Below are 23,289 nucleotides of genomic sequence, written 5' to 3' on the forward strand. Positions count from 1 at the left end.
TGATGGACAGGGAAGCCTGGTGTGCTGCAGTCCATGGGGTCACAAAGACTCCAGATACGACTGAGTGACTGAGCAACAACAGCAAGCAAGGAAGGTCCTGGAGTAGTGGTGAGCACGACTGCACATACCACACTAGTCATCAGGGTCTAATACACTCAAGTGCTCAAAATATATGATTTCGTCATGCTAATGGCAGGCCTGTTCAGCCCAGGCTAGTAATCAATACTCCGTATTTAAGGCCTGCTAAGAGATCAAACATAAAATGCTCTAAATCACGACATCGCCCTTCCCTTTGCTCAGTTTCTCCCTTTGAGCGATCAAATAGCTTGGAATCCTTTGACTATATCTTAAAGTTTGGGCTTCCCTGGTGGCTCAGATGGTAAAGAATCTGCCTGCAATGCAGGAGACCCGAGTTCAATCCCTAGGTTGGGGAAGATCCCCTGGAAAAGGAAATGGCACCCCACTCTAGGATTCTCACCTGGGAAATCCCATGGACAGAAGAGCCTGGTGGGCTATAGTCCATAGTATCGCAAAGAGTCGGGCACGACTGAGTGACTAAGCATGACTTGCACGCATCTTAGTGCCTGGGTTGTAAATATATAACACTTAATTTCTTGTAAGTTTTAATTATTTTTTTAAATGAAGGGGAATACTCTGCAAATATAGAAGTAATAGATTTTCGTTGCTAAAAGTTTAGGACCTAAGCACTAAAAGAGAATAAATTGTGTTACCCTTCCACCATCCTGAGGTTGAGAATTGCAGTGTCAGGGGAGACACACACACACGCACACACACACACGCGCGCACACACACACACGCACACACACACACGCACACACACACACAGATGCCACTGAATTAAAACAAACGAAACAGCCCATTTTAAAGGAATTCGTACTCCACCGATTATGACAAAGATGGGACGCTTTTCCACTGGATATTGCGAATTGTATGTGTTTATTTTCCTACATTTCCCTGTTCTTGTCTGTGTAGGGCTGTGTAGAAGTGAACACAGGATGTTCACATCTGTGAAGGCAACAGAAACGTCATTCCAAATTGCAATGGAGACAGAGAGCATCCGGTCGGGTAAGTAAATCAGGACAGAGGTGCGCAGCTGGTCTCTGCAGCAGCTGGAATCGAGGATTTGAAGCCACCGGTTGTCACAGACATGGCTCATCCATCACCTCTGCTTCCCTTCTTAGACAGCCGTCTGCTCTCGCACCCGAGCCGCTGGCCCTGCTCAGCAGTGGACACGGAGGCCAGCGTGTCCCACGCTTAGGTTGTTAGCTATGCCTCCAGGGAGGATTCCATCCAACCCAGGGGGCCTGACTTGGTGCTTAAGGGCATTTTCGGGAGCAACCAGTGGTGGGTGCCTTGAGCTGCGTGCATGCTCAGTCATGTCTGACTGTTTGCGACCCCGTGGACTCTAGCCCGCCTGGCTCCACTGTCCGTGGGATTCTCCAGGCAAGAGCACTGGAGTGGGTTGCTATTCCTTCCTCCAGGGGATCTTCCCAACCCAGGGATCAAACTCGGGTCTTCTGCATGGCAGGCAGATTCTTTACTGTCTTAGCCAGCAGGGGTCAGGGCCTTGTGTTTACTCTTAATAGATGCTGCCAAGTGCCCTTCAGAATAGACCCCAACCCACCCCTCCTAATTGATCAGGGCTCAAGGACACTTCCTTCACGTATCTTCATTAAGTGGATATAACTGACTGTTTCACTAATTTTTTTTTCCCCCAAACTGAAACCAGTATTTCATTATATTTTTAATTTCTCTATTCACTAGTTAGGTTGAACATCTCTTCTCTCTTTCCCAGCTCTGTTTCCTGCTCTGTATAGTGGCAATTTGTCTCTGCTCCTTTTTCAGTCTGTTCTGTTGAACTGTCAGCTGGCTTTCCCGCAGATTTGGGACAGCTGACTTTCCTGTAGATTTGGGACAGTTCTTTAGATATGGAGCACATTAATCCCTTTGGGGTTTTTTTTGGTATGTTTTCCCTTATTGTTCTTGTAATTTTAAAGATATTTTAAATTGTGGAAGGATTGATGGTTTTTCCAGTTGTCATGTATGGCTGTGAGAGCTGGACCATCAAGAAGGCTGAGCACCAAAGAATTGATGCTTTCAAATGGTGGTGCTGGAGAAGACTCTTGAGAGTCCCTTGGGCTGCAAGGAGGTCCAACCAGTCCATCCTAAAGGAAATCAACCCTGAATATTCATTGGAAGGACTGCTGCTGAAGCTGAAACTCCAATCCTTTGGCCACCTGATGTAAAGAGCTGACCCTGATGCTGGGAAAGATTGAGGGCAGGAGGAGAAGGGGACGACAGGGGAGGAGATGGTTGAATGGCATTACTGACTCAATGGACATGAGTTGGAGCAAACTGTGGGAGACAGTGAAGGACAGGGAAGCCTGGTGTGCTGCAGTTCATGGGGTCACAAAGAGACATGACTGAGCAACTGAACCACAGCAACAAAATATGCTAACATCTATAGATCTCTCCTGTGTGGTTTCTTCTGTTGCTTTTACTCAGAGCAGCTCTTCGCATAGACTTGTATGCCTGCATTGTCAGCAACTAGCATTTTCATCTATCAAGCTAAGTTCTAACTCTGGAGGTCTCTGGTGTCAAGATCAGGGTTTGGCAAGCTTCCTCCGAAAAGGGCCCGATTGTAAATATTTTAAGTTTTGAGGGCCATAGGGCTCTGTGGCAACGATTTAAATCTGCTGTGTTGTAGATTTAACCAGGATGCAACCATAGACAACACCTAAATGAACGGGCATGTCTGGTTTCCAATTAAACATTATCATTATTTTACAGAAAGAGGCACCAGAGTGTAGTTGGGCAACCCTTGGACTAGGCGGAGGCAATAGGAAAATCTCCTATTCAGATGGACTACTGAGGCACACTGGTGTCGTTTACTTGGCGAGAAACAGTGAACGCAGAGGGGAGCTGTCATTACAAAAGTTAAACAGACCATACTCGATTAACGGCTTGCTTCAGAACAGTGTTTTACAAAGTGGACTTGACAAATAACATGGTTACGTGACTGTGTGTGGGCTTCTCAGCTGGTGGTAATTGTAAAGAACCTGCCTGCTACTGCAGGAGATGTAAAGAGACGTGGGTTCGATCCCTGGGTCTGGAAGAGCCCCTGGAGAAGGAAATGGCAACTCACTCCAGTATTCTTGCCTGGAGAATCCCATGGACAGAGGAGCCTGGCAAGCTACAGTCCACAGACTGGGTTGCAAAGACTCGGACACGACTGAATAGACTTAGCACGCACACAGGTGACTGTGTGAGCCCTTTTTCCTTCTAGGCATTTGGGTCTGAGATTGTTCCATTTGTCAAAACACAAATCAATGACTGCAGTCCAAGGGGCCTGGTACATTTCTCAGGCTGGCTGGCTGAGAGTCTTTTTTTTTTTTGCCAAGAAAAAGAAACACGGATATGGTATATTCTGCTGACCTGGGAAAACTGGTAACTTCAGGTGAAGGGGGGATTAGGGGTCGTTTTAGGAAATGAACATCTCTGTGACAATTAATGGAAAGGCATTCACGGAATTCATGAAATGTCCCTGCAAATGCACCCTCTCTGAAAAACTCGGATTGGCTCACTGGGAATGGTTACAAGTAGACTAGACAGCAGGCTGCACTTCTCCTGCCAGCATCATGTCAGACTCAGGTCCCTTGTAAAGGCTTCTTGGTTGGTCAAGGGAGGCCTGAAGAGTCAATGGTGGTGAGCTTTGGGAATCTCCAGGTGAAGTGTCACCTGGAATATTGCGAACACATTCAGCCACAGCTCCTGGTCCCTGTTGTCTATAGGAGGGGTGTATGTGTTCAGTCGTTCAGTCGTGTCCGGCTCTTTGCAACCCCATGGGCTGTAGCCCTCTAGGCTCCTCTGTCCATGGGATTCTCCAGGCAAGAATCCTGGAGTGGGTTGCCATTTCTGCCTTCAGCGGATCTTCCCGACCCAGGGATTGAACCCGAGTCTCCTACATTGGGAGGTAGACTCTTTACCTTCTGAGCCACCAGTGAAGCCCCACAGGAGGGTACCATGCAGTCTGCTGGATGAATGAATATATTCCCGGTCCCATGTCTGTCCTTTGTCTGAATCAAACTGTCCGGGGAGTGGTTGCTGGGAACCTGCAGACACAAGAACACCTTGTGACCCTTCTGAGGTGTCCTTGCCATCTGAGAGGCCCTCAGACAGGGTCTCATGTCCCACACTGAGTCTAATCAACTGTAGGAGCTAGTCCTCAGACTTATCCATTTTATGTCCAGGGCAAAGATTGTTGGGGATATTTATGCCTCATTCTACAAAATGACTCAGTGGAAAAAGTGACCGTGTGTTTTCAACTTAACTCCATCTTCCTTGCTCGGTTGCTACAACCGTATCGAAATTCTGTGTCTAAAATGTTCTGGCGGTTACTAAGACCAGGACTGTGACTAAAATTAACTCTGACGGTCCATTTTCTCTTTATGTTACTCCTCATCTCTCTTGGTCATATTAACCTCGTTACTTTCAGAAAAAAAAAAAACACAGAACAAAAGAAACACAAAACAAGCAACAATAAACAATTTTTTTAATTGGCTTTTTTTTTTTTTTTAAGAACGAAAATTCTGCGCCACTATCCGTGATAACACCAGGCTTAGGAGAGGGGGAAAATGAATTAGGCGTGACAATTTTTTTTTTCTCTTACATGACTCTTTTGATCATATTTTCTTAGTAGTATTGGTTCAAAGGGAAATCATAGTGCTTGCATGTTGAACAGCACCTCGCGTAAATTAAATTGGCCTGGAGTTGTTAAAAGTATTTAGAGACTCTGTTATAACACGACACACTTTCTTAAATATTTGTGTTTTCATCTGTCTTCCTAATTGGGCTCTCAGCTGCTGGAAGGCCGCTCACATCTTATTTGTCCCCCGCCTGGGATGCAATCTGTACCTTCACGTAGTATCCTCTGAAGGCCTGATGCTGGTGGGGAGGAATGAACATCTTCATGGAAAATTCCAGCTCATCTGCACATCAGCTACCTTTGATTGAAAAGCATGTCTCTCCCACTCAGAGAGGAACGCTGTTGTCTGTTCTACATCTTAAAAAAAAAAAAAAAAATCCAGAGGCTGAAGTTTGACTGTAGGACTTTCAGACAACCCTCATTTCCACAGTGCAGTAACACCCCCATGTCACTCTGCCTACCTCACACTTGGGTGTTTGAATGCCAGCTGGTGAGAGTTCATTTTAAACTCTCCTGCTTTAAAAACATTTTTTTTTTCTTTTTTCTTGAAAGAGTTCCCTTTCTGGATCCCAACAGTTTGATTTCTCTTTCAATTCCGGTGGGCTGACAGCCTCAGAGATGTTTTGCTTGCGCCATTACTTAGGGAAGGGGATGAAACGATCAGATCTTATTCACCAGTTTCTGTCTGATAAAGATGGCTTTGCCATAAAAGAAGCAAACGATAAAAAGCTAGAAGTACAAGACACTGGGTCTTAAAGTCATCCCGCTAAATAAAATGAAAAGAGCTCAGTTCTGGACTGCTGACTCGGGGCACAGCCAGCTGCACGACTTTGTCGAGGACAGAGGTAAGGAGCAGACGTCCTGGTGAATTTTTCAAGTGAGTGTGTAAGATAATCTTCAAAAGTCAAGTTTAAAATTCCCTGCTTAACTTTTTGTAACCCTTCTGGTTGTACAAATACCATTAGCAAGTCCTTCTTCCAACAATACAAATACCTCTCTTCTCCTGATAAAATCTCGTTTTAAGTAAGTTGAAGGGACTACAGGCTTTTTTTCCCCCCTGCCCAGAGTACTTTTTTTTTTTTTTCCTGCTTTACCTTTTCCTTGTTTGCTTATCAAGGGACAGGTTGCATGCGGTAAAATTCCTTCTTTCTTAAGTGTGCAGTCCAGAAATCTTCAAAGTATATACAGGCTGTGGGTCCAAACTGGCCTGCAGATTGTTTTGTAAATAAAGCTTTATTGGAACACGGCCACTCCTACTCATTACGTATTGTCAATGGCTGCTTTCGTGCAGCGATGGCAGACCTGAGTAGTTGCTACAGTCTCGGTCTGCAAAGGCAAATACATTTGCTCTCCTGAACTTTACATAAAATCTACAATCTTGGCTGAAAAAAAAAGTGACTCACTCAGTCTTGTCCAATTCTTTGCAATCTCATGGACAATCTTGGCTACAGTTCTACAAATTTTGACCAATTAACAGTCATGTAACCACCACGATTAAGAGTTTAAAAATTTTCATTGCTCTTAAAAATTAAGGAAATTAAACTATTTCAAGATAATGCTGTGAGAGTGCTGCACTCAATATGCCAGTAAATTTGGAAAACTCAGCAGTGGCCACAGGACTGGAAAAGGTAAGTTTTCATTCCAGTCCCAAAGAAAGGCAATGCCAAAGAATGCTCAAACTACTGCACAATCGCACTCATCTCACATGCTAGTAAAGTAATGATCAAAATTCTCCAAGCCAGGCTTCAACAGTCCGTGAACTATGAACTTCCAGATGTTCAAGCTGAATTTAGAAAAGGCAGAGGAACCAGAGATCAAATTGCCAACATCCGTTGGATCATAGAAAAGCAAGAGAGTTCCAGAAAAACATCTCCTTCTGCTTTATTGACTATGCCACAGCCTTTGACTGTGTGGATCACAACAAACTGTGGAACATTCTTAAAGAGATGGGAATACCAGACCACCTGACCTGCCTCCTAAGAAATCTGTATGTATGCTTATCAAGAAGCAACAGTTAGAACTGGACATGGAACAACAGACTGGTTCCAAATTGGGAAAGGAGTATGTCAAGGCTGTATATTGTCACCCTGCTTATTTAATTTCTATGCAGAGTACATCATGAGAAACGCTGGGCTGGAAGAAGCACAAGCAGGAATCATGGTTGCCGGGAGAAATATCAATAACCTCAGATATGCAGATGACACCACCCTTATGGCAGAAAGGGAAGAAGAAAGTGAAAGAGGAGAGTGAAAAAACTGGCTTAAAACTCAACGTTTAAAAAACTAAGATCATGGCACCTGGTCCCATCATTTCGGCAAATAGATGGAGGAACAATGGAAACAGTGAGAGATTTTATTTTCCTGGGCTCCAAAATCATTGCATATGGTGATTGCAGCCATGAAATTAAAAGATGCTTGCTCCTTGGAAGGAAAGCATGACCAATCTAGACAGCATATTAAAAAGCAGAGACATTACTTTGCCAACAAAAGTCCATCTAGTCAAGGCTATGGTGTTTCCAGTAGTCATGTATGGATGTGAGAGTTGGACTATAAAGAAAGCTGAGTGCTGAAGAATTGATGCTTTTGAACTGTGGTGTTGGAGAAGACTCTTGAGAGTCCCTTGGACTGCAAGGAGATCCAACCAGTTCATCCTAAAGGAAATCAGTCCTGAATATTCATTGGAAGGACAGATGCTGAAGCTAAAAGTCCAATACTCTGGCATCCCGATGGGAAGAACTGACTCATTTGAAAAGACCCTGATGCTGGGAAAGATTGAAGGTGGGAGGAGAAGGGGATGACAGAGGATGAGATGGTTGGATGGCATCACTGATGTGATGGACGTGAGTTTGAGCAAGCTCCACGAGTTGATGATGGACAGGGAAGCCTGGGGTGCTGCAGTCCGTGGGGTCACAAAGAGTTGGACACGACTGAACTGACAATTTTCAGTAAGAAGTGATTTTAGAGAAGTAAAATTTTATTGTATATTTAAAACTGCCCTTTAGAGCTTAGACATTTTAAATCCATATGCACACACTATATCCTGGATATTTGTGGTTTGTCTTTCCAGCAGGGATTCCCCATTTCTCTCCCTGACAAAACCCTGATTTCCTGTTGAGGAATTTAGCGCTCCAGTGTTTTCTCGGCTGACGTGTGGGTGGGCTGGATCCTGGCCGAAGCTTCTTCTGCGCTTGCTGGTCTCAGTGATCCAGGGATGGTTGTATGACAGAGTCAATGTGATGCAAGGGCTCTGGGCAATGCTTCGCCATTGTGTGATGAAAGCAGCCATGGACAACGTGTGAATGAATAGGACTGGCCATGTTCCAATAAAGCTTTATTTACACAACAAGCAGTGGGCCAGGCTGGACCCTCAGGCTGCATACAGTTGGAAGATTTCTGAACTACACATTAACAAGGGGTGCTGCCTGAAAAGAGACTTCGATCTTGGACTTGAATGAGGAAGTATCTTGAATGCCTGGCACCCACGGGAGCCCAAGACGGAGGTCTGGTGTGGAAGTGAGACTCAGGCTGGTTGGGCAGAGCTGAGAACTGCACAGAAAAACCAGCTCCTGGTCCTGTTGAGTTCGTGAGCCCAGATTCCAGCCTTGCCTCTCTCTAGACTTAACTGCTGGGTTTCCGAAGTGATGCTAGTGGGAAAGAACCCCTAAGAGACACAGGTTCGATCCCTGGCTCAGGAAGATCCCCTGGTGAAGGGCATGGCAACCCACTTTAGTATTCTTGCCTGGAGAATCCCAAGGAGAGAGGAGCTTGGTGGGTTACAGTCCCGAGGGTCTCGACGAGTCAGACACGACTGATGTGGCTTAGCACACACAGCACAGACTTATTCCTGGACTGCTCCAGTAAGCTCCCTTGATTGTGGAAGTTTGTTGGAGAAGGCATCTCTGTTCCTTGTAACTAAATAAGTCTAACTGATGCCTACTGTGTGACACTCATGGAATGATAAAAACACTCGATATACACACTTATGCTATAGGTGAGAGTTTTATAACAGAACTTAGCTTTCTGAAAACAGAACTTGCCTCATAATTTCTAATCTGTTAACGGAACTCTCATTCATTCTTTCCTACTATTCTTGCCTACTATTTATTGGAGAAGTGCAGCAAGGGAGGAGACTGCATGGTGGCCAAAATGGACACTCTTTATTTAGAGGAAGTGCATGGTCCAATGGGTTTATAGCTCCAAACTGCAAAGGCACACTAGTTCATAAGCCCTGAGTGGGAAGGTCCATCTAGTCAAAGCTGTGGTTTTTCCAGTAGTCACGTATGGATGTGAGAGTTGGACTATAAAGAAAGCTGAATGCTGAAGAATTGATGCTTTTGAATGGTGGTGTTGGAGAAGACTCTTGAGAGTACCTTGGACTGCAAGGGACTCCAACTACTCCATCCTAAAGGAAATGAGTCCTGAATATTCATTGGAAGGACTGATGCTGAAGCTGAAATTCCAATCCTTTGGCCACCTGATGCGAAGAGCTGACTCATTGGAAAAGACCCTGATGCTGGGAAAGCTTGAGGGCAGGAGGAGAAGGGGACAACAGAGGATGAGATGGTTGGGTGGCATCACTGACTCAATGGACATGAGTTTGAGCAAGCTCCAGGAGATGGTGATGGACAGGGAAGCCTGGTGTGCTGCAGTCCATGGGGTCGCAAAGAGTCGGACATGACTGAGCGACTGAATGGAACTGAACTGAGTTCTATGGAGAAGAATGAAAGTGGGGAAGGCAAGATTTCACAGAGGTGGCAGAAGAGAAAAGGAAAGATGTCATAGAGGTGACAGAGAAGGTCTTGTTGAGAAGGCAACCCTGGAGTGGAGGTCTGACCTGTAGAGTCCCAGGGCCTTTTCACTGTAAATGTGGCAAGACACACTGATGACCATGTCTCCAGCTTTGCCAGGCAGAGGCTACTGCACTCAGGTTTTCTCTAGTTTTGGCTAGTGGGGGCTACTTTTCACTGGGGCGTGCAGGCTTCTCATCGTGGTGGCTTCTTTGACTGCAGGCCACGGGCTCTGGAGCACACAGGCTTCAGTATTTGTAGCTCAAGGAGCCAGTTGCTTCACAGCATGTGGGATCATCCCTGACCAGGGCTTGAACCTGTGTCCCCCGCGTCGGCAGGCGGGTTCCCAACCACTAGACCACCAGGCAAGTCCACTACCTGACTACTTTTTTACAACTTAATAATGTTGCATTGAAAGGATATGACACCTTTTGTTCAGCTGATGGACATTTGGACATTTTAGCCACCAGGAACAGTCATTCGTGAGTTTTTGTATGGACTTGCTCATTCAGTTTTCTTGGGTAAATACAAGAAGTGGAACTGCTGAGCTGAAAAGAGGTCTGCAACTGAGTGAGACTGGGCCTTTGTTTAAAAGGAAGTACCTGGTCCAAATACATTTTCTCTTTATAGCAAGAACAGTGAAAAGGAAAGTGAAGTCACTCAGTCATGTCCAACTGTGACCCATGGACTGTAGCCCCCCAGGCTCCTCCATCCATGGGATTTTCCAGGCAAGAATACTGGAGTGGGGTGCCATTTCCTTCTCCAGGAGATCTTCCTGACCCAGGGATTAAGTCTGGGTCTCCCGCATTGTAGGCAGACGCTTTACCATCTGAGCCACCAGGAAAGTCATGGCTTCACATTATGTTGAGGGCTGCAGCTTGCATCATTTTGTAAAGGAGAGAGACATAAATGATAAATAACAGTATATAAAATATTACAATCTACCACCTCAAAAAAATATTGTTTATGGAGTTTGGAGAACCAAGTATTGATGGCAGTTTTGTTTTGAAAAGAATGCTATGACTAATGTGGTTTTTCCTCCTCATGTTTATATTAAAAGAAAAGCAAAAAAACTATTTTAATTAAGAAAAAAAGATCCAGAGAGAGAGAGATGGAAGAAGGGAGTGTCTGTGTGACTAAGTTTTTGCTTTTAGTTCTCTCCTTGGAACAGAAATGATGAATATGACTCTTTCTGGGAAATTCTTTCATCCAAGAGTAAAGAATTTTGTAGCTGCTACCCAGTGAAGCGTCACAGGTCATCCTGACACAGAGACCTCCGCAGGGAGTGGGAGCTGGGCTGGTTCTTGTCTGTCGCGGACTTGGGTTTCCTTACAGAGTCCTCGTGGCTCTGAGGAGGTCTGAGAAGAGTCGTTTTGGGGAATACACACGCTTGACATCCTGCTCTGTTTTCCCTCTGGACGTGTGTAAAAATGTCAGACTGCACCCCATCCAACGGCACCCAGCTTCCCCACGGAGCTGTCCGCAGCATGCGGAGATTAATCATCGGCAACTGTTTATTTAGACGCAGAGGTCAAGTGCTAAGGAAATCCTCAATCCCCTGACGTTTTTTCTCGATTCTGCAAGCCACAGATTCTTTGCCCCTCTTTTCTGCAGAACTGATGAAACCAAACTAACAGAAGAACATGGTGAGAGACCAACCCTGGTCTGTGGCAGTTATTTGGCAAGAGGGAAAAGAAGTGAAGAACAGGCCTTGAAGGAAAGAGGTCTTCACGGATGCCACTGAAGTGGCAGACTGTCAGTGAAAATCCTCCCTACTCTGTTCTTAGGTCACAGTGCTGTGTGCAGTCACTAAGCTGTGTCTGACTCTTGACGACCCCGTGGACTGCAGCACACCAGGCTTCTCTGGCCTCTGCTGTCTCCTGGAGTTTGTTCAAACTATGTCCATTGAGTCAGCGATGCCATCTAACCATCTCATCCTCTGTTGCCCCCTTCTTCCTCTTGCCTTCCATCTTTGCCAGCATCAAGGTCTTTTCCAAAGAGCTGGCTCTTTGGATTAAGTGGCCAGACCATTGGAGCTTTAGCTTTAGCATGAGTCCTTCCAATGAATATTGACGACTCATTTCCTTTAGGATGGACTGGCTGGATCTCCATGCTGTCCAAGGGACTCTCAAGAGTCTTCTCCAGCACCACAGTTCAAAAAGCATCCATTTTTTGGCCTTCACAGTGAGGTCTCATAAATGACTGCTCTAATTTAGGAATCATCCACGAATTCATGTTTTTCTCATCCTCTGTCCTTGTAATTTATGAAAGAATAAACACGTGTATTAGTCAACTGTCATCTGGAAACGGGCAAGCAGGCGTTACCACGGATCTCCTAAATTGTGGATCTAGCACTTTTCAAGTGTTTTCATGCATATCACATGTGGTGGGGGGAAGGAGTCTTTTTCTTTTCCCTCGATTATTTCTCATGCCTTTGCCCAGGACAGTTATGGGACTGCAGCAGAATGAAATCACCTCTCTTGTGTGGGGCTGTGGGGCTGTGGGACTGACTGCCACGAAGAGAATGTTACAGTACGGCCGCTGTGTAGCAACAGCTGCCTGGATGGAAAATTCCGGAGTCTTTTCTGTTGCAATGTTTTCCGTTTTTATACGTGCAAGGAAATGTGTGCTTAACTGAACTCAGCTGTTTGAAAAATTCACAGAAAATATGACATAATACCTGGTCTTTGCCATTTAAGCGATTGTAAGTAAGAGCAGGAGAGATGTGCTCAGTTCAAAGAGTTTATGAAATACATTCATTATTTTGTGACGCTTGTCCTCTCGTGAAAGTCGCTTAGTCATGTATGACTCTTTGCAATGCCATGGACTATACAGTCCATGGAATTCTCCAGGCCAGAATACTGGAGTGGGTAGCCTTTCCCTTCTCCAGGGCATCTTCCCAACCCAGGGATCAAACCCATGTCTCACGCATTGCAGGCAGATTCTTTACCAGCTGAGCCACCAGGGAAGCCCAAGAATATTGGAGTGGGTAGCGTATCCCCTTCTCCAGCGGATCTTCCCAACCCAAGAATGGAACCGGGGTCTCCTGCATTGCAGGCGGATTCTTTACCAGCTGAAGTATCAGGGAAGCCCCATCTTGTGACTAGTACTGTGCCAAAACTGAGTGAGATTTAAGCAGTAGAATGTTTACATTCTGATTGATACAATGAGACATGTGTGTCTGAAAAAAATATATTGTTTTTTTTTTTTTTAATGATGAGAAAATGCCATGGAAGCAACCTAGATGTCCATCAGCAGATGAATGGATAAGAAAGCTGTGGTACATATACACAATGGAGTATTACTCAGCCATTAAAAAGAATACATTTGAATCAGTTCTAATGAGGTGGATGAAACTGGAGCCTATTATACAGAGTGAAGTAAGGCAGAAGGAAAAACACCAATACAGTATACTAACGCATATATATGGAATTTAGAAAGATGGTAACGATAACCCTGTATACGAGATAGCAAAAGAGACACTGATGTATAGAACAGGCTTATGGACTCTGTGGGAGAGGGAGAGGATGGGAAGATTTGGGAGAATGGCATTGAAACATGTGAAATGTCGTGTATGAAACGAGATGCCAGTCCAGGTTCAATGCACGATGCTGGATGCTTGGGGCTGGTGCACCAGGACGACCCAGGGGGATGGTGTGGGGAGGGAGGAGGGAGGAGGGTTCAGGATGGGGAACACATGAGAAATAAAGGAATAAAAAAAAAAAAAGAAAATGCGAGATCACAGTAGGGTACATACTTTCATGGTTTATGAAAGTAACAACTTTTGAGCCACACTTTGAGGATGGATAAGAGATTAAAAAAAAAACACTGGAGAATACATACAGAAAAGTATATATATGTATGTATCTTCAGGGTATATAACTTGCTGACTTTTTACAACTGATCTGATCGGCACAGATCTGATCAGCACACAGATCAAGAAAAGAATGTTTCTGGCACCCTGGGACTCCCCCCACCCCTGTCCCTTTCTGTGACTACCCATCTCCACTTCCTTGAACAGCACGAATGAACTGTGCTCACCTCTGTACTTACACTGAATGATGTGAAAGGCACCTGTTAGGAAAGTGATATTGTTTTGTGTCTGGAGGACTCACGATGTGAGACACAAATGCTGTTTGTTTGTTTTCATCACTGCGTAGTATTCTGTGGTATAATATAACCCCATTTTCCCACTTCACTGTCAATGGGATTTCTGCTATTTCCAGTTCTAGGGAACTTTGAAACAGTGTTGCTTAACTTATTAAAGCGCCTGTCTTTTTGGTGAAAATATGTACATGTTTTTGTTGGGTATGTATTTACCCACAAGTAGGAAAGTAAATGTATGGATGTGAGAGTTGGACTGTGAAGAAAACTGAGCACTGAAGAATTGATGCTTTTGAACTGTGGTGTTGGACAAGACTCTTGAGAGTCCCTTGGACTGCAAGGACATCCAACCAGTCCATTCTGAAGGAGATCAGCCCTGGGTGTTCTTTGGAAGGAATGATGCTAAAGCTGAAACGCCAATACTTTGGCCACCTCATGCGAAGAGTTGACTCATTGGAAAAGACTCTGATGCTGGGAGGGATTGGGAGCAGGAGGAGAAGGGGACGACAGAGGATGAGATGGCTGGATGGCATCACTGACTCGATGCACGTGAGTCTGGGTGAACTCCGGGAGTTGGTGATAGACAGGGAGGCCTGGTGTGCTGCAATTCATGGGGTTGCAAAGAGTCAGACACGACTGAGCGGCTGAACTGAACTGAACTGAACTGAGGAAAGTAAAAGAAAGTGAAGTCGCTCAGTCATGTCTGACTTTTTGTGACCCTATGGAATGTAGCCTACCAGGCTCCTCTGTCCAGCACCCAGGAATAGGAGTGGTCCATTTTAGTAGATATGAAAGTGAAAGAGTTAAGTCACTCAGTCATGTCTGACTCTTGGGACCCCATGATGGAGTGTAGGCCACCAGGCTCCTTTGTCCATGAGGATTCTCCAGGCAAGAATACTGGAGTGGGCTGCCATGCCCTCCTCCAGGGGATCTTCCCGACCCAGGGTTTGAACCTGGACCTCCTGTATTGCAGGCAAATTCTTTACCGACTGAGCTAATCGGTAATCTTAATTTAATGTTATATTAAATTTAATATAATATTAAATAGAATACTATTAAAATTAATTGAATTAAAATTAATAATAATAAATAATTAAAGAATATTTAATGGTAAATCAGTGAATAAAACAAAAACTGAACTGAAACTTCAATTTTGTCACCCTGGCCACTTAATGCTGGGGAGCAGCTGCTACGTTAGCACAGAATGTCTGCTTCCCCGCTGAGAGTCCTAGTGGACAGTGGACGAGAGGATAAAGTGCTGAAGGGAGGGGTGAGGACTGGATTAAACACACACGTGTGCTGTCTGTCGCATCCCGTCTTGGCGGTTACTATAAAAATGTTTGGTCTTTGATCAAAGCTGCAGCCCGGCTGTAGGCACATTATTTGTTCCTGGTTTTTAAGCATTTCAGTCATGTCTCAACGATGCTTCCTACATTTTGTTTCTTTCACACATTATTATTTTTGCTTTTTTTTTCTTTTTCCTGGCTGTGAAATAGAATCTGGGTGGTTAGGCCATTTCCCACAAAGTCAAAAAGCCATCGATCATGACTTAGTACTACATGTTGATTTATGGTTCGTGTGTGAACAAATAACTTGCCCAGAAAAACGCTGTCTGTAACCGAGGCCTCTTGGCCCCCTCTGCAGGGTAGGGTGAGGTCAGCGGCTGGCCTGGCCACTCCTGTCTGAGGGCTTGCTGCCCAAAACCTCCCGTCGGTCTGAGAACGGGAAGTGAAAGAACTCATGGAGGAACAAACAAGGAAAATCCTTTTTTTTTTTTTTCTTCTCTTTTTTTCATTCATCCTTTAAAGAAAGATCTTTTTGATTAGGAAAATATTCTTAGATTTTTGCACACCCTGGAGGTTTTTACATGTTGTTGAAAAGCAATAATATATTCTGCTCTTCAAGGCATTTTCTTTATCAGAATAAAACAAGCTTCTTCCAGTGAGCTCGAATCAATACAACCATAACTCCAACAGAATCCTCTCTTCCTTCTCAGAACTTACTCCCTTTTGGTTCAGCATAAAATGAAAACAAAATCCCAATGACATGCTAGTTGTATTGTGTGTGTTTGGTCGTTGATTCATCCAAGAATTTTTGAAGTGAAGTGAAAGTTGACTTTGCTCAGTTGTGTCTGACTCTTTGCGACCCCCATGGGCTATACAGTCCATGGAATTCTCCAGGCCAGAATACTAGAGTGGATAACCTTTCCCTTCTCCAGGGGATCTTCCCAACCCAGGGATCAAACCCACGTCTCCGACATTGCAGGTGGATTCTTTACTGGCTGAGCCACCAGGGAAGCCCGAGAATGCTGGAGCGGGTAGCCAATCCCTTCTCCATGGGAACTTCCTGACCCAGGGATCGAACTGGGGTCTCCTGCATTGCAGGCACATTATTTCCTGAGTACTTATTACTGACCAAACACTGAATTTGGTGGCTTTATCTACATTTGGGAATGCAGTGGGCACTCAGACACGTCTATCCCCTATTCTCATGGCCCGTATAATACAGAAGGGGAAACCAGTATTTTAAGAACGTAAAAACTAAAGTGTGGCAGAAAAATGGGTCGTAGTTGGCAAAGACCAAACTGCCAGGGAAACAGAGGTCAGATGGGTGAAAACATTCTGATGTTGCATAAAAAGTGGTAGAAAAAGTAGTGCTGTGAAATAAAAGGGGCACAGGCTTTGGGGGTCAAGGGCACACGATTTGGGGGTCAGGGGCACAGGATTTGGGGGTCAAGGCATCCGAATTTCCTTCCTGGTGTATCAGTTACCTGATACTACTGTGGAACAAATAGCTCTCTAGGAGCTTAAAACAACAAATGTTCACCAACTCATCATTTCCAGGGGCAGGAATTTGGGGGCAACTAACCCTGGAGAAGGGAAAGGCTACCCACTCCAGGATTGTGGCCTGGAGGATCCCATAGTCCATGGGGTCACAAAGAGTTGGACACACGACTAAGCGCCTTTCACTTTCACTTCAGCTGTGGTTGGGACACAGGCTCGTTTATGAGACTGCAGTTGGGATGTCAGCGCCAGCTGGAGGTATCCGGCGCCTTATTGAGGCTGGAGGATCAGCTCTGAGAACGGCTGCTTTGCATGGGTATTGGTAGGAGGCCTCTGTGCTCCGGCATCACTGAAAGCCTGAACCTCACCAAGTGGTCCTGCCTGGTGGACCACGCCAGCATCTTCATAACATGGAAGTCTACTTCCCCGGAGGGAGGTGTCCAAGACTGAAGCCTCACAGGACTGAGGCTTCAAAAGTCACAAAGCTTGGCTTCACCCTTAATCCACTGGTTAAGTCACACACTCAAGGGAAGGAGAACTGGACTCCAGTTCTGAAGGGAGCGGTATCACAGAATTTGTGGACATGTTTTAAATCCATGGGACCTACCCTGGCTCTATTTTTCTCTAGCTGTGAGACTGAGAGTTTTCTCAGGTGAGACATATGTTGAATGATACCCACCTCACAAGGCTGCTGGGAGGATTCAGTGAAATACCTTACGTGAAGAAACTTTGGCAAATTCTCACGAGTTATGCAAAGGTTGGTCATTTAGGAAAGAGCAGAGAGACATGGGGTGTATCCAGTGGCTCAAGTGGCAAAGAACCTGCCTGCCTTGCAGGAGACACAGGAGATGCAGGTTCAATCCCTGGGTCGGGAAGATGCCCTGGAGGAGGGCATGGCAACCCACCCAGTATTGTTGCCTGGAGAATCCCATGGCAGAGGAGCCTGGCGGTCTACAGTCCATCGGGTCGAAGAATCGGACATGACTGAAGCAACTGAGTATGCGCACACAGAGACACATGGAGCCTCAAGCTTACAAATTCCCCTTTATTTAGTTGAGGTCATTTGCTGAACAATGAAGAGAATCCTTGATGACGCAGCAATGATCTGGGCTGCGGAATGTTTTCTTCGCTGTTTTCAACCTCATTCTCTTTTATCAGAAGTCCAGTTTGATTCAGTTGGAGCCCTTCAACCTTCCTTTGCTTGAACCCATTTTTAACTCTTTGCATCTCTGTACTGAGTAGATTCCCCGATGCGACTTTTCTACCCATAATTTCCTTTCTTGGCTGTTTTCAGCATAGAGAAGCTTCCGTCTTCTCCCTTCCCCGTCCCCATGATGCTTAGTTTGTTTTTCCCATCCACCTGCTATTTTTCTTCACTCCCGACATTTGCTTCCATTCATAGATGCTGCTGATCTCTGCACACCAGGGGTTTACAAACTGAAAGCGTTACGGCAACACAGACATGCAGAGAAGGGATGGTAAAGAAACAGCTGTCGACAATAAAAGAGGGAGTTCTGCTGAAGAGGAGCAACAATTAATGCGTCAGCATTACGCAGAGTCATTGCATCCCTGAACCGTCGTGAGGGTTATCTATGAGTACCTCATGTCCCCTGGTGTCCTCCTGATCGCTTTCAGTACTGACAACGAGTAGTGATGCTCTGAATCCCGGTTGGAATATGCAGCGTGAACACACTAGTTGTTATCCTTTACTATCCCCTTTCTGTGTGTCTGTCTGGCTCCGGTTTTTCTGGTCTGTAAGCTGCTAATGTGCAGAGGTCAGCAACATCATCTGATCGGGCTTCAGTGTGGGTTTTCCCTCCTGTGAGTGTTGGACTTCGCATCTGTTGACATCCCGAGTTCTGCCCATGTTCCCTGTGTTTTTAGCAAGAATACTTACATGCCTGTTTTTGGATAGCTGTCAGTTCAGTTCAGTTCAGTCGCTCAGTCGTGTCTGACTCTTTGCGACCCCATGAATCGCAGCACGCCAGGCCTCCCTGTCCATCACCAACTCCTGGAGTTCACTCAGACTCACGTCCACCGAGTCAGTGATGCCATCCAGCCATCTCATCCTCTGTCGTCCCCTTCTCCTCCTGCCCCCAATCCCTCCCAGCATCAGAGTCTTTTCCAATGACTCAACTCTTTGCATGAGGTGGCCAAAGTACTGGAGTCAGCTTTAGCATCATTCTTACCAAATAAATCCCAGGGCTGATCTCCTTTAGAATGGACTGGTTGGATCTCCTTGCAGTCCAAGGGACTCTCAAGAGTCTTCTCCAACACCACAGTTCAAAAGCATCAATTCTTTGGTGCTCAGCTTTCTTCACAGTCCAACTCTCATATCCATACATGACCACAGGAAAAACCATAGCCTTGACTAGACAGACCTTCGTTAGCAAAGTAATGTCTCTGCTTTTCAATATGCTATCTAGGTTGGTCACAACTTTTCTTCCAAGGAGTAAGTGTCTGTTAATTTCATGGCCTCAGTCACCATCTGCCGTGATTTTGGAGCCCAGAAAAATAAAATATGACACTGTTTGCACTGTTTCTCCATCTATTTCCCATGAAGTGATGGGACCAGATGCCATAATCTTTGTTTTCTGAATGTTTAACTTTAAGCCAACCTTTTCACTCTCCTCTTTCACTTTCATCAAGAGGCTTTTTAGTTCCTCTTCACTTTCTGCCATAAGGGTGGTGTCATCTGCATAGCTGAGGTTATTGATATTTCTCCCGGCAATCTTGATTCCAGCTTGTGCTTCTTCCAGCCCAGCATTGCTCATGATGTACTCTGCATATAAGCTTAATATGTCTCTCCAAATACTGCCCATTTTTGACCTTTCTTCCACGAACCTCACTTCCCCCTTTTTCCCCCAAAGGGCAGTGTGAAAAAGGAGGAGAGAAGCACCTGAGGAATGACACACAGCTGCAACAGAAACCTCTCAATGCAACGTCCTCACCTCATTCAGTCTTTATGGAGATCATACCCTGGTCTTTGCTAGTGGCTCAGCGATCAAGAATCTGCCTGCCAATGTAGGAGACGTGGGTTCGATCCCTGGGTCGGGAAGATCCCCTGGAGAAGCAAACAGCAACCCACTCCAGTATTCTTGCCTGGGAAATTTCCTGGACAGGGAAGCCTGGCGTGCTGCAGTCCGTGGGGTCACAAAGAGTTGGACAGGGCTGAGCGACTAAACCACAACAACAACCGTATTCTTAAGAATCGACTCTTCTCCGCCAAGTGCTATCTGTTTGAAGGAAATGAGGCATAGGTTTTATTTTTTTTCCCAGAACTCGTTGTTAGCATTTCTGAAATTACTGGACATCCCCATGCCGGCCAGATTCCTTTAGGCTTCTGTAATGGCAGCTGTGAAAATTCGGCTATGGGCGTACACAGTGCTATCAAGAAGTAAATAAGACAGGCTCTCTGTTGACAGACTGTTCACCCACTCCAGTGGACTTAAGTATCTTGATGCTTCTTCTGTGCCATCTGCTAGAAATCAGAAAATCTGGACATCTAATATTATTAGCTTTGCCATCAACTAACAGGGATTTGAACAGGGGGAGTCCAGGGTCAGCATCACCAATGCAAAGCATGACTGCTTTGCCGGATGACAAAGGGAAAAAAACATTAAAGGTAATTAATGACCATGGGTAGTTTAGTCCATTTGTTTAACCTTCAGATTCACTGTTTGGAAAATGAGGTGACTGCATCGATTCTCTTTAGAGACTCTGCAATGACTTTTTTTGGTTAAGATTTTAAATTAAATTTTCGGATACTGGATGGCTATCTCAGGAAAAAAAAAAAAAAAACAACTAACCGAGAGATGTCAGTCAACAACTGCAGTGCTACACTGTAGCTAAGTTTTATCCAGGGATATTTGCTCAGAAAGTAACGTTTTTCAGGAATGTACATAAACCAAAGATGATATTTTTTTAAATTAACATTATCACCATTTTTCTTCTTCTTCTCCTAAGGTGCTTTACTGTGGAAAGCAGCTACAGAATTCGCCTGTGTTGCGCTTAGGTGTTTTGACCCCACTCAGGTACCTTCAGGGATGCAACATTTTAATAATTGGACAGTTCCTCTACAATCACTTCCCCCTTGGTGGTGGTGTGGTGGTGTTTAGTTGCTAAGTCATGTCCGACTCTGTGACCCCCCAGACTGCAGCCTGCCAGGCTCCTCTGTCCATGGGGTTTCCCAGGCAAGAATACTGGAGTGGCTTGCCATTCCCTTCTTTAATCCCTGGAAGTGGTATCTTTCCCACCCAGGAACTGAACCCCCGTCTCCTGCATTGGCAAGAGGATTCTTTATCACTGAGCCACCAGGGAAGCCCTAATCCCTTACGTTCATTCTAAGTCTTTACCCTGTTTGGTGAGTCTTTATAAATCTTCCCAGAAACAGATTGCTGAGTCCCTAGCACGAAGGAATTGAACCAACTGTTTATCCTTTAACATCTATGTAGGTTTCCCACAGACAGATTGCCAATAGAAGGTAATCTCACTTTCCAGTGTCCAAATAGCTAGGTTTTCCCCAGTTGCATATTTGCTGTCAATTTCCATAGACTAATGTGTTTTAGAAACTGATTCTCATTTTGAATTGCCCACAGCGCGTGTCCCATCTTAAAACTGATGGAGAATATGTAGGATGTTATACAGAACGTGGGAATATATAAGACTAGAACAATTAGGTCTGTATTGATGCTGCCTGAAATCTGACATTGACCCATACAGCCTAACCCTTTTCTCCAAGCATTTCCTAGTTGGTGTATAACACAGGGAGCTTGACTAGGTACTCTGTGACAACCTAGAGGGGTGGGATGAGGAGGGGAGGTTCAAGAGGGAGGGGACATGTGTACACTTGTAGCTGATTCATGCTGTTGTATGGCAGAAGCCAAAACGATATCGTAAAGCAGTTATCCTTCAGTTAAAAAGAAGTTTTTTTAAAAAATGTAAATCAGAAAAAAAAAGCTCTGCTTTTAGAATCTCTTCTGTACCGAATTAGACAAGTACTTGAGTTTTCAATTGCAGTCTTATAAACTGGGAAAAACCCCTTTGAATGTATTTTATATATATATATATATATATATATATATATATATTTATACATTAAGCATTTGTAGCAGTGGCATTGACACCTTTCTTCAGTTCAGTTCAGTTCAGTCTCTCAGTCGTGTCCGACTCTCTGTGACCCCATGGACCGAGGCACGCCAGGCCTCCCTGTCCATCACCAACTCCCAGACTTTACTCAAACTCATGTCCATTGAGTCGGTGATGCCATCCAACCATCTCATCCTCTTTCGTCCCCTTCTCTTCTGCCCTCAATCTTTCCCAGCATCAGGGTCTTTTCTAATGAGTCAGCTGTTCGAATGAGGTGGCCAAAGGATTGGAGTTTCAGCTTCAGCATCAGTCCTTCCAATGAACACCCAGGACATATCTCCTTTAGGATGGACTGGTTGGATGCCCTTGCAGTCCAAGGGACTCTCAAGAGTCTTCTCCAACACCACAGTTCAAAAACATGAAGTCTTCTGCACTCAGCTTTCTTTATGGTCCAACTCGCTCACATCCAAACATGACTACTGGAAAAACCATAGCCTTGACTAGACTGACCTTTGTTGGCAAAGTAATGTCTCTGCTTTTCAATATGCTGTCTAGGTTGGTCATAACTTACCTCCCAAGGAGCAAGCGTCTCTTAATGTCATGGCTGCAGTCCCCATCTGCAGTGATTTTGGAGCCCCCTTTGTTAGGTTTTGTTACACTTTGGAATCAGTATAAGAGCATAAGGTATAAACCACCTGCACAGGACAGTCCCCAGTTTCCTGGGAATTATATGACGTCATGACCCACGGATAGATGATACAATGGCTTGTCTTCAAGCCCCTGAGAACAGGTGCCTGTGGTGGCTGTATCTAGTGATTCAAGTGACCAATAGTAGACTATGGTTGTATGAGGCTGTGGTGTTATATTACACTTCACAGGTTCAAATCCTTGTCCTCTGTTGGACTGACTCCTCTTATGAGCTGGGCAGGATTTTTCAGTCTCCCCGAGCCTCAAGTTTCTTTCTGTGAGATGGGAATAACGCACACTCGTTACCACTGCTGTTGCTACTTAATTGCTTCAGTTGTGTCCAACTGTGACCCCATGGACTGTAGCCCACCAGGGTCCTCTGTCCATGGGATTCTCCAGGCAAGAGTCCTGGGGTGGATTGCCATGTCCTCCTCCAGGGGATCTTCCCAACCTGGGATCAAATCCGGGTTTCCTGCATTGCGTGCAAGATTCTTTACCTCTGAGCCACCAGGGAAACCCAGCTCACCCTGGTTGCTGGGGATTAAATGACTAGCAGCACTGTCATGCTTAGATCAGCTCTCTGCTCAGAGAAAGCACTCGCTAAACATCAAACAAAAAAAAAAAAAAAAAAGCCAATTTGTGTCACTTTTTTATCCCCTGATATAAAGGATAAAAATAAAAACTCAAACCACAAGACAACAAGACAGTCACTGAACTGACTTATCCTCCCTTAATAATAGGCTATTTCCTTGTAAAATTAGGGAGTGGATTTTGGGATGCAAAGGAGGTATCTGTGGGTAGAAAAAAATGTCTGGATGAATAAAGTACTGTTAAAGTATTCTGCATGTGGGGTCATTACCCAGAGTACAGAAGGCATTTTTCTGTCACTGGGAATCCCCCTGCTACAGTGGGAGAATCGTCTTAATTTTTGTTTTAAGTTTTGTTGCGTGTAATAGGCTGTGTTCTCTTTAGAGGTCTGCTAATATTGGATGGGCTCATATAATTTCAAGAACTGAGTTACTCCATGTATCTATGAGCTTTCATATATTTGGTTCCATGAATCTAATTTGATACGTTTGGCTACAAGAGAGATTGGTAACCTGATAAGAATTTCC

The 23,289-nt window shown here is 44.9% G+C and overlaps 1 long non-coding RNA gene across 1 annotated transcript in view; it reads left to right on the forward strand.

Moving 5' to 3' along the window:
* The window catches only part of LOC133242141 (uncharacterized), a 54,760-nt gene that overhangs the window by 1,246 nt on the left and 30,225 nt on the right, over positions 1-23,289 (forward strand). The window contains exon 2 of the long non-coding RNA XR_009734778.1: positions 994-1,086. This is a non-coding gene — a long non-coding RNA (uncharacterized LOC133242141). The remainder of the gene's footprint in view (positions 1-993; positions 1,087-23,289) is intronic.

Source organism: Bos javanicus, chromosome X, assembly GCF_032452875.1.
Source record: "Bos javanicus breed banteng chromosome X, ARS-OSU_banteng_1.0, whole genome shotgun sequence".
Lineage (NCBI taxonomy): Eukaryota > Metazoa > Chordata > Mammalia > Artiodactyla > Bovidae > Bos > Bos javanicus.